This window comes from Ovis aries, chromosome 2 (assembly GCF_016772045.2).
Source record: "Ovis aries strain OAR_USU_Benz2616 breed Rambouillet chromosome 2, ARS-UI_Ramb_v3.0, whole genome shotgun sequence".
NCBI classification, from domain to species: Eukaryota; Metazoa; Chordata; class Mammalia; order Artiodactyla; family Bovidae; genus Ovis; species Ovis aries.
The window spans coordinates 48,115,278-48,127,570 of record NC_056055.1 but is presented as its reverse complement, the minus strand read 5'-3'; the positions used below and the strand labels follow the sequence as shown (position 1 = coordinate 48,127,570).

The following is a 12,293-nucleotide window of genomic DNA, read 5'->3' as shown; positions in this document are numbered from 1 at the left end:
GAGGTGGGGAGACCCTGACCTTAAGCTTGATTTGTATCCATCCCTTAAACAAGTATCAGATGCTGAATGCAACCACATTAGAGGGATAACAGCCTTGAGGTCCACAGAGTAATTTTTTTCCTGGTATTAAGTATTGTTACTTAATTCAGAGAAGTATATATGATGTTGTAATAAGGAAGGATGATGCTTAGTGGTTAAATTCCTGATTTTCTTGTAATCATACCCTTCTATGTCTCTGACTGTTTCTTTGTAGGTTCACCTTACTTGGTCAGTTCACCTTATCCAGTGGTGATATTCTACACAGTTCAACTCCTGAACCCTCTATTACTTTTGTTCACTATCCCCCCAACCTTGCAGACTTCTCCATTATCATCTTAACTACCACCACTTTATTGATAGAATCCAATCTCATGACTGCAATCCTCTTCTCTCTCTTTTTTCGTTCTGATCCTACTGCTTACTTTTCACTTGGATAACCCACCATGCCCCTAACACCGAATATCCAGTCAGCACAATCTCCCCTTTCTATGATATTCCTTAATCATATCGCCAGGCTGCTAGACTCCCTTCCCAAAACCTTGATTGCTAATTTTTCTCCTTTCTTCATCTACATCCTATCAGTGATCAAGTACTGGTAAATCTTTTTTCACGATGTTCTCTCTCCGCTGACATCTCCACTGTCCAGTCCACCAGAATGTCTCTCAGATGACTGCAGTAAGCTGTTACCAGTTTCCCTGTGTGTCTACGCACTATCTATTCTCCACATAGCAGCAAGCATATTCATTTCAAAATGCAAAGTTGAACGTCACCTCCCGGTTAAAATATTCCAATGTTTTCTCACTGTTCTTGAAATAAAAACAAAGGACCCACTATTATCTGGCCCTGCCTTGCTTTCCAGTCTCATGCCAGCACTCTCTACTTTGCTTGCCATAGAATAATCCTACTAATCACATTTCACCGTTTTGAATGCATGTTCCCTGCCACCATAGGGCTTTGCATATGTTGTTCCCATTATCTGGAATGATTTTTCTTTTTCCTCACCTCCCTTGTCGTAGTTCACTCCTCTTCACCTTCAGTTCAAATTTTTTAAAATTATTTTATTCAGAGAAAACATTCCTGATTTCTAACTGCCCAAACTAGATCAGATTCCACCCTGTTACACATTCCCATATCATCTTATACTTTTCCTTCATAGTATTATTATAGCTTTAATTAATCTTTATGTGATTATTTGAGGAATGTCTGTCTCCCTCACTGGTCTATTAACTCCAGAATGGCAAGTGTCATGCCTATGAGGCTCACTAAATCACTGGTACACAGCACATTGCCTTCTACTTACTAAAAGATCAAAGAACATTTGTGGAATTAATGAAAGAAGGTCTTCCATGTTTGCCCTTTTCTTTGTTTTCCCATTGCCACCATCACTGTTCAGACCCTTTTGACCTCATGTTTAAGTGACCAAAATATTATATGGTCTCCTGTGTGAAACTTCTCCCCTCTCAAATTTAATCTGCACATCCTCAGATCAATCTCTCAAAACAATGCTCTCATTGTGGCTCTTTTCTGGTTAAAAATTATTCAAAGTTTAAAAACTAAAATGGAAAACCCTTATCCTAACCCTCTCACCTCTTCATGATCAATCCCTTTTCATCTCTCCATGTTTCTATATGACTTCCTGACTAAACTGTCCAGCTCAACCCCATTGATGTATACACTGATGGCTGTCCCCATAGTGCTGTGCAGGTGGTGCACTGAACAATCCCTGAAATGCCATTGATATCACAGTCTAAGTGAATGATATCCCTGGAGTCAAGCAGGGCATAAACGATGTGGCCAAACACAGCAATCCCATGAACATCTCCTTAAATTTCTCCTCTCTTACCCCCCACCTTTGATAAAATGTTTGCTTGGCCTGGAATGCCCTTCTTGGTCTCCACCAATCAAACTCTAACCTATCTCCATAGGCCTGTCTCTCTTCTGTACCCAGTCACAACGACCTGCATTCCTGAATTGCTATAACACATCTTACCTTGATATTTACTGTAGGCTATGTATTGGTTTTTAAATTTCTTTAGTGTGGTGTAGAGGAAAGAGCACTGGAACTGGAGTCAGAAGATATGCCTAGGTCTACTTCAACAACAGCAAGGGGACTTTGGAGAACAGAAATGAGTGGTCTCAGGTAAACAGCATAAGGTCCAGAGCCTCAGTTTCCTGTCTGAACAGTGGGAATAGCAGTACCCTGCAGGTTGTTTTGAGTGTGCTTGCAGGCTTTTGAAAGGGAGAATGATTCGCCTGAAGACACATGGCGAACAATAAAGTACTATACAAAGGTAACTGTCTTCCAAACAGACTAGAAACTCTTTGCCGGAAAGGGGCTGTGTGTTTTACTCCTGGGTGTCCCTCAGAGTAGCTAGCAGTGTCATCCATGTGATAAGTAGTCAATTAACGTTTGCTATGAAAGAACGAAGTCAGCCTGGCAACTGCAGGCAACAGATGATGGTGTCCCACAGCTCTGCTGCGCACGGCTGCCATCCAGTCTGCCACTGCCATGCTTAGCCCCTCCCTCCTTGTTATACCCTCCCCCTGGGCTGCACATCCCAGCCTCCCACAGCACCAAACTCTTGAGGCAAAACAATGAACCCAGGGGCCGCACTATATGGATTCAGTGACTTGTGGGTACTTTCCATTTTTTTCTACGTTCATGACAAAGAAAGGGAGCAACAATAGAAAGTCTGTGGTGACACGTTAGGCACCAAGGGAGTTAGTACAGAGTTCCTTCAGGAAGTCATTCAGTTCTCAGGGATTGAGAATGGGATATAATCATACCTCGGTCTAATCAACAGATTTTGTACAAAATCACTTAAGAGTCTGTATCTCCATCAGCAAAGTAGTGTTAAAGATTGAGGATGGAGAGACCATCTAAGTAAAAAAAAGATTTTTTTCCCTAGAATCAGAATGGAAAGAGATCTTTGATGTCATTTAGATCAAATTCCAATCAAATAAAATAATGTCTAACATATTTCATGGCCTCTACTGAAACATTTTCACTGACAGGAAACCCACTGTCTAGGAAGACAGCCCATTGAGAGACCAACTATAATTTCCACTTTATAGCACATTTAATCCAAACCCTGATTTCATAGATTATGAAACTGAAGGCTGTAGCAGAAGAGACTTGACATCATATAGCAATATACAGGCAGAGCTCAAACAGGTTTCTGTCATTCTTCAGCTCGTAAGAAATTTAAAATACATCTGGGCCCCACCACATCCCTTTTATTCCTACTCTCTGCTTCTGGTTGTCTCCAGAGCCACAGGGACTCTATCTAATTCCTTTTCCACATGACAGTCTTTCAAATTTTTCAAGAAAGCCTTACTGCAGCTTTTGAATCTTCCTCCAAAAGAGAAGCCACATTCTTTACTCCCGCCCATCTTTCAATTTTTCTTCACTTGGCATGAGTCTATACCCTTACCACCTTCAGCACTCACTCTCCCACAGGTTGCAGACACTTTTCTAATTAGAGACACCGACTATAAAGAAAGCTGAGCACCAAAGAATTGATGCTTTTGAATTGAGGTGTTGGAGAATACTCTTAAGAGTCCCTTGGACTGCAAGGAGATCCAACCAGTCCATCCTGAAGATCGGTCCTGGGTGTTCTTTGGAAGCACTGACATTGAAGCTGAAACTCCAATACTTTGGCCACCTGATGCGAAGAGCTGACTCATTTGGAAAGACCATGATGCTGGGAAAGTTTGAGGGCAGGAGGAAAAGGGGACAACAGAGGATGAGATGGTTGGATGGCATCGCCAACTCAATGGACATGGGTTTGGGTAGACTCCGAGAGTTGGTGATGGACAGGGAGGCCTGGCGTGCTGCTGTTCATGGGGTCGCAAAGAATCGGACACGACTGAGCAACTGAACTGAACTGAACTGGAGTGCTGAATAAAATCCCAGCAGTAAAAAATACAGTGGGTCATGAGCTTCCCTTGATCTCGACACCTCATTTTTACAATTGTTCAGAGAAACAGCTTTACTTTTTTAGCAACCAGATCACACTGTTGAACAAGTTACAGTAGTTATCTATTGAGCACTTAATATATCTCAGGCACTGTTTGAAGTACTTTACATGTGTTTAATTCTTACAACAATTCCAACGATATTATTTAAAACTAATATCACCATCTTCCTCTTCCAGGCAAGGAAAATAAAACACAGGTTTTAAGAAACACATCCTAGATCATTCAGCTGGTAAGTGGCAGAGCCAAACTCTCACCCAGGCTGATGGATTCAAAGCCTGCAGGCTTAATGCAACAAATGACTTAATGAAAAATAAACCCCTGAATAAAAAATTGTAAATTATGTTCTTTACTGTGAAGGGAGCTCTTTCACAACCTGTAAAATGGAATATTTGGCTTTATTTTGCATCCATCTCTATTAAATTTCAGATTGTAAGTTTGGGTTTCTCCTTTTTTAAGCCTCCTTTCTGTAATTCAAGATATTCACTAACTGGGACCTCCCTGGTGGTCCAGTAGTTAAGACTCTGTGCTTCCACTGAAGCAGGTAAAGGTTCCATGTCTTGTTGGAAAACTAAGATCCCATATGCCATGCAGTGTGGGCCCCCCAAAAAGATATTAGCTATTAACAGTTATCCTCGGGTAATGTCATCTTCAGATTTGATTGTGTATTTGCTTTCTAGCTTTTTATTTAAGCTGTTGATAAAAATGATGACTTAGCAAAGGGCCTCATGATACAAAAACTTAATTAGTAGCAAAAAATAATCTCAGGGTTTACCCTGTTTCTTCTTTGTTCTTGGTTAGCCATTAGAAAGCTATATAATTATAGCTATTTTCTGGCCCATAATTATTGATTTTTGTCAGAAAGATATGATAATGAAATTTAACAAACACTGTATAAAAATTAAGACTGCAGAATTTCCAAAGCATGCCTTTCAAAAATGGAAATAAAGCTAGTATGGTCTGCTTTGTTCTTCATGGATCCATGTTACCTCTAAATCATTACAGCTTTTAGTAAATTATTCAAAATTCATCTGCTTATTGATCTGTTTTAGAAATGGTAGCTGAAGTTGTCATGATGTCCAGTATTTACCTTTTGTCCTTTTGGGGGTTTACTGGAACTAATTACAGCTTTCTCATTCCACATCCATCCTTAGAACCCTAATAAAAGTTTCCAACAGTTCCACCTCAAACCCATAGGTACATTCTTTTATTATCATGGGTGGTTGGTAATCTGAACCTAGGAACTGAAACATTCTCACAGCTTCAGACTCTGACATTCAATTGCCTCCTTGATATTTTCATTTGGACATCTACAAGGCATTTTCAATTTAATATTTCTCCCATGGAGCTTCTAGTCACCCCATTCTAAAACCAGGTCTTCCCACAATCTTCTCCATCTCAATAAATGGTGAGGCCCCTCACCTTGGAGTCATCCCTGATCTCACGTGCGAGTCAATCCATTAGCAAATTTTGTGGGCTCTGCGTTTCAACATTTTCCAGAATCCAACCACTTCTCATCACCTCCACTGCTACATCCTAGTTCAAGTCAGCTTTGACCCTCTTCTGGACCACTGCATGAGTCTTCTAATTGATGCCTCTACCCCACCCTCATTCCACATAGAAGATGCTGTTGGCATGCTTAGTTGGCCCTGTGGAATCCCTTGAATCTCTTTGGTTGGTGAGCCTTTCTCTCAGCTGCTGTGGGTACATCAGTGAGAACTGCACTTGGGCAGTGGAAGCCACCACACCTGGAAGTGCCTGGGATTTTCACTGTCCATACCTTTCTCCAGAGTCTTTAACCAACAACCAAGATGAAGGTAAAAAGCCCCTCTCCTTTGTCTCAGGTAGGAAAATCATAATGTGACATTTATCCTCCATGGCTCCCCGTGAAGCTGCTAATGCATGACCCCAAACCACATTCTTGTCCTTCTTCTCCCCTTCTAGCTACCCCTTACCCCCCACCAATTTCTCTGGAAATCACATACACATTCCCATCTTAGGCTCTGCTTCAAGGGAACTGAGCCTAATGCAGTCCCATTAATAGCAGACACAGTGGTCCTGTTAAAATGTTTACGTCATTCCTTTGCTCAAAATCCTCCACTGGCTTCTGATTTTATCAAAGGGAAAAACTCCCGAAGTCTTCACCATGGCCTCAAGGACTCTATATGATCTTCCCCAGCTAACTTTCTGACTTTACCTCTTTCACTCCCCCTTATCCATTCCACTCCACTCTTGCTGATCTCCTTGATATTTCTCCAGAGGCTCTGCAATCTCGTATATCAAGGCCATTGTATCTAAGTTTCCTCCGCCAAAAAAGCTCTTCCCCCAGATATCCACTAGGCTTGCTCATGTTTTTCAAGTCTCTGTTCAAATATCAGTTATTACAGAGGCATTCTCTAACTACCCTACTTTAAAACAGCACACATATCCCACGTCCTGTCACTCCTCTTGTTATCTGTCTCCTACTATGAGAACATAAGTTCCCTGAGAGTGGAATTAGTGCTTGGTGCATTCATATCCCCAGCACTGAAACAGTGTCTGACATATTTCAGGCAATTAGTAAAATTTGTTGAATTACTTAAGTAGATGATCTTTTGACTTTCTACACAAAAACTAAACAAACATACATGCACATCCAACAACTTTCTTTGATTTCAAAGCCCTATTACACTATGTGTTCTGTTTTTTACACCTTGGAAACCATTACCTGTGATGGTCACAACAGAAGCAAAATAAAAGTTGGGTTCTTACAACTTTTTGCTGTAATCTATTAATGTTGTTCCACTAGGGAAAAAACTGGATAATATGTGGAAGTCAAGAAACAATAGAGTTTTGCAATCCAGAAAGCTTGAGAATTGTACTTTTAGCTCAAATGTCTCACAGTCAAGTTGCTAGGCAGTTAACTCCAAAATATGGAGCACAGTTGCTATTAGCAGTGAAAATTAAAGAAATGAAATATGAAGTTAAGAAAAACTTATGTAGCAAAGATCACTGATATTTAAAACCAAAGAAAGCACAATAATTATTTAATCATATAAAGGGTGGATATATTTCCCTTATTACTCACAGGAAGGGTTCTGTGGTAGGTTCTTGGAATGGACAAAAAGTAACACAGAAGAATTTTGGAGTTTTTAGCACTGTAAGTTATAAGCTGACCATGAAAATGAAATGGGTATTTGAAATGTAAAAAATTGACCCTGTGGCAAATGGTATGAGAGACACAGGTTGATCTATGAAGGAACACCATACTTCACTTCACTCAAACTATAACTCAAAACTCTAGGAAAACATTCCTTACCCGATAGCTGAGGATATCTCCCTCCTCTATCTCAATATTCTTAAGACTCTCTTCTTTTTACAAAAGATAAATTAATGAAAATGGCATAAGAAGGCAGTCTTCACTGTGCACATATTAGCTTCAGGGCCTGTGGTGGGGGGAGTCCAGCTTGTTCACAGTTAGTAGAGGGAGTGGTTGGTTCCAGGCTTCTTCCTACACCAAGCCCAGAGCCTCCACTTCCCTATTCAGCTTCATGCTCAGCTTCCCAACCCTCTGGGACATGCCGCCTCTAAATTCTTCTCACTACCTCTATCCAGTGAGGTGTCCCAGAAATCCTCCCCTCCCACATCCCTCTGGCATAACTGTCTATCCCTTGGTCGGCTCATTCAAACATTTCCCCAGTGTGCTCCATGCTCTCTGCACCCAGGCATGATGGCTTTCCCTGCCTACTCTCTGTTCCTTCAGCTACCAGGGCTCTTGCTCTGTTTCCTTATTGATCCTGGATGGGGGAACCTCTCTCTCTGACAGAGCCTTCATTCTTTCCAGAAGGAAGCATTATTTATTTCCCAAACGGGACCTCTTTTACTCTTTGACCTTCCTCTAACAGCTCCTCTACAATCTGTTGCAGAGCCTTTCAAGGAGTAGTCTCAAACCTCCTGAGTCAAGCTCTCAGGTCTGAGCCAGAAATTCTCACTGCATCGTGTGTCATTTCTAATGAGCTTCCTAAGAGATTTTGTTGCAGAAGTAAGTTTAAGAACCACTGCATTCATCTACCATGAGAGAGCATCTCTATCAACCTCTCTCCTCCTTTTATAGAAGTCAACCACTCCCCATGGGCAGCATCGAGGGTGAGGAGGTACATGGTCAGGGCCTCTTAGAGGCCATACAACCTTCAATTCCTGAGAATGGCAGTATTTAAGAAAATGAACAAATTCCAAAGAGCATTACAAAGATTGCAATATATTCTAAATGCTTACACTCAAATATATATTGTTGTTGTTGTTCAGTCTCTAAGTCGTGTCCAAATCTTTGTGACCCATGGATAGCAGCATGCCAGGCTTCCCTGTCCCTCACTATCTCCAGGAGTTTGCTCAAATTCATGTCTATTGAATCAGTGGTGCTATCTAACCATCTCATCCTCTACCGTCTTCTTCTCCTTTTGCCTTCAATCTTTCCCAGCATCAGGGTCTTTTCCAATGAGTCAGCTCTTAGCATCAGGTGGCCAAAGTATTGGAGCTTCAGCATCAGTCCTTCAAATGAATACTCAGGGTTGATTTCCTTTAGGATTGACTGATTCAATCTCCTTACCGCTCAAGGGACTCTGAAGAGTCTTCTCCAACACCATGGGTTCAAAAGCATGGGTGTTCTGTCTTCTTTCTCTCACATCCAACTCTCACATCCATACATGATGTACATGACTACTGGAAAAACCAAATCTTTGACTACACAGACTTTTATCAGCAAAGTGACGTCTCTGCTTTTTAATAGGCTGTCTAGGTTTGTCATATCTTTCCTTTCAAGGAGCAAGAGTCTTTAAATTTCATGGCTGCAGTAACTGTCTGCAGTGATTTTGGAGCCCCGAAGGAGAAAATCTTTCCATTTTTTCCCTCTATATGCCATGAAGTGATGGGACTAGATGCCATGACCTTAATTTTTTGAATGTTGAGTTTTAAGCCAGCTTTTTCACTCTCCTCTTTAACCCTCATCAAGAAGCTCTTTAGTTCCTCTTCACTATCACTTCAAAAGTGGTAAGAACCTCCTTCCCAGGATGTACATATTCCAAGATTTGTTGTACAGTGAAAGAAACAAAGAAGGAGAACAGCCACTGTGTAAGTGGAATAAGAAAGCTGGGAGGGTTTAGGGACATCTGCAAGATGAGTGCTCCCCGACATCTGCAAGATGAGTGCTCCCCAAGTGTGCTCTTTTGCTCATCTGTAAGCAAACCCTACAGATGCTATTGACCCAGCCTGGGAAGAGAAAACTGCATCTGTCCAGCCAGGTCAGTGTACATGTGTCACTCTCTGTGACTGACACCTCTCTGTTACCCTCATTCTCTTCCCCTTCTTGGCTCATCCTGTAGCCAAGTCTTTATTGAAATTTCCAGCCTGGTCTCCACTATGTTACAGGAAATTAAGGCAAGACATGATGCCTGTTTGGCCCAGGGTGACCTTACTGGTGGCCATGGTAACAACTAGTGAGAGATTCTCAAAGAGGAGGCAGATGGGAAGGTCACAGGCCCCCTCACGGCATCCAGTGACACCCTGGGGACCTGGGACATAGTTACAGGAAGGGAGCTGCTAGGGCTCATTCTAGTTGCGTAAATTAAAAATTTCCTCCATGCTTACCTTGTTCCAATCATGAACATCTGAACCTTTATAATCAGTGACACTCATTAGAGAAAAGGAGTTTTATAAACAAAAGGGGTATATCCTCTTCCTATGGGCCGCATTCCCATTTCACCCTGAAAAACCAGGTTTCAAACTGAAAATATTTAGCAGATACTTACAGTTGGGGGTGTTCTGTTCATCCATTTTCTCCCCAAGGAAAAATAAAAATACTTTCCACACCTGGAGCCTTTCTTTTCTACTATCGTCCCAAAGAAAAGCAGTATCTCCTTGGCAACTTGTGCCGGGGTAAGAAAACAGCAAACCCCCGGGCAAATGCATTCAGCAGCCTGTCTGCCAGGAGAGGGGGTCTCCAAACTTCCTCCTTCCTCCTCCAAACAGGCTTTCTGGAGTTACAGTCTACCCATGACTGTGTGGATTTATTTAGCTACAATGTTATCATCTCTACTGAGCCACAAGTAGGAGACAATTCTCTGCTTTTATTTATAACCTGAAGGGATTATTTTTGAGTTAAAGCTTTAAGAATTCAGATCTATCAGGAAAGAACAGCTTGTGTAATGAACTTCCTGTTTTCATCATATTTGGACACCGAGCCTCCTTGTTGCCTGTTATTATTACCCAGTTAATATGAACTGCCTGCAGTTTATTTTTAGCCATGTTGACTCCATTGTAAGGACTGCATAACTGCTCTCAAAATGGGAAAATGTAATTACGGGATCTAACACTAAGTTGGGGATATTCTTAGGTTCTTTCACAAGGCAGTGGCTTAAAAAATGAAAATAGACCATTTTAAATGGCTAAAGAAAACACAGTTATTTGATCCAAAATAGCCCATTGATCCTTTTACAAACTAAACACGTTCTTCACAGAATAAAGTCCCATTTTTGTTTCAGTGACCTAAACATATAAATTTATTTCCAAGCTCAGAGTAGGGGGAAGAGAGGACAGGAACTGGTGGAGAATAGAGGCAGGAAGGGTAAAGCACACTTACCAAAAGAGCAAAATATTAAAACTGTGCTGAAAGTACCAAAACACCTAACAGAGTTAACAGTTGAGGGCTGGGAAGGTGTGCGTCAGTGCAGCCCCGTCACCCGACTGTTGCACCCAGTGCACTCATCAAGCGGTGCCACCGGTGTGAAGGGAGTCCCCCTCACACTTGGTGGCCCTCGGTCAGTCATTCACACAGGCCACTGCCTCAGCGCCCACCTCCTCCATGACTCCAGATACTTGCCCACTCCACTCTTCATCTGTTCAACAGAATGGAATTGAGCACTTAAAATATCCTGAACTCCAGGAATGAAATGGGAAACAAGACGTGGTCGTTGCTCTAAGCATGGCAAATGTACTGGTAGACAGAACTTCAGAGGATTCCAGAAGCACAAAAAAAGGGATACCTAACTGAGCCTGGATGAGAGGAGGAAGACTTTCTGGAGGAGGTGATGTCTTGACTTGAGTCCTGAGGTACAAGCTGGGCTTATCCTGAAAAATGACATCCTAAACTGAAGAGGAAGCTGGGACAAAGGCCCAAGTGTGAAGGGGATGGCAGCAAGGCTAGGTCACCTGACTGAAGTGGAGAGCGTAAGGGGACATAAATAGAATGAAAGTCACAGTGTTAGGTGAGGGTCCTGTAAACCATAGTCAAGCCTTTTAACTTTATCCTGAGAGTAATGGGGACAAGTTACAGTAAACGTCTAAGACTGATAATATTTAACAAATATCATAAACATCAATGTATGAATGGATAAACAAGATGTGGTATAAACACACAGTGGAATATTATTCAGCCTTAAAAAGGACACAAATGTTCACAAATGTTACATGTATGAACCTTGAGGAAATTATGCTAAGTGAAATAAGCCAGTCACAAAAGGACAAATACTATATGACTCCACTTATATGAGGTTTCTACAATAGTGAAATTTGTAGAGACAGAAAACAGAATGGTAGTTTCCAGGGTCTGGAGTAAGAGGAAAATGGGCAGTTAGTGTTTAACATGGATTCAGGACAATGAAAGAAGTTCTGGAAATGGATGGTGCTAATGGCACCACAACGTGAATGTACTTAATGCTGAACTATATACCTAAAAACGGTTAAAATGGTAAATCTTGTGTTATGTATTTACCAAAATTGTAAAATTTTTAAATTAAAAAAAAAAAGGAAATAAAACTGCAGTGGCTGGATTTAGGTAGATAGATAAGCAGAAAAGTAGAGGTAGGAGGTTACTGCAATAATCCAGTGAGAGATAAAAGTGGCCTGAACTTAGGCTATGTGAATAAACAGAAGGGAACAAAGTCAAGATTCATCTGGACATTACACTAGGAAATCCTAATATTAACTGGAAGGGAGCACTTTGAGAAAAATAGAGGTTAGAATAAAGTCCAGATTTCAAGCTGGAGAAATTATATGCATGGTGATGAAGCCAGTCACTAGGAACAGTGACTGATTTAAAAAAAAAAAAAGAAAAAAGGACTGCTTAATTTCTCATGGAATAATTTAGAAAGTAGATGAAATAAGGTCATTTCAATAAGGAAAAAGGATATTTCTCTGTCTGGTGGGATGTGAAAGCTATAAATAGAATGTAGCTAAACCTACAACTAAAATGCAAAATTTGAGAGAATAAGATGGCAGAAGAGTAGGTGGACATGAAGTATATA

The 12,293-nt window shown here is 41.2% G+C and overlaps 1 protein-coding gene across 3 annotated transcripts in view; it reads right to left on the bottom strand.

Moving 5' to 3' along the window:
* The window catches only part of LOC105607546 (dolichyl-diphosphooligosaccharide--protein glycosyltransferase subunit 1-like), a 366,609-nt gene that overhangs the window by 258,872 nt on the left and 95,444 nt on the right, over nucleotides 1-12,293 (bottom strand). The gene's annotated exons all lie outside the window — the stretch shown is intronic.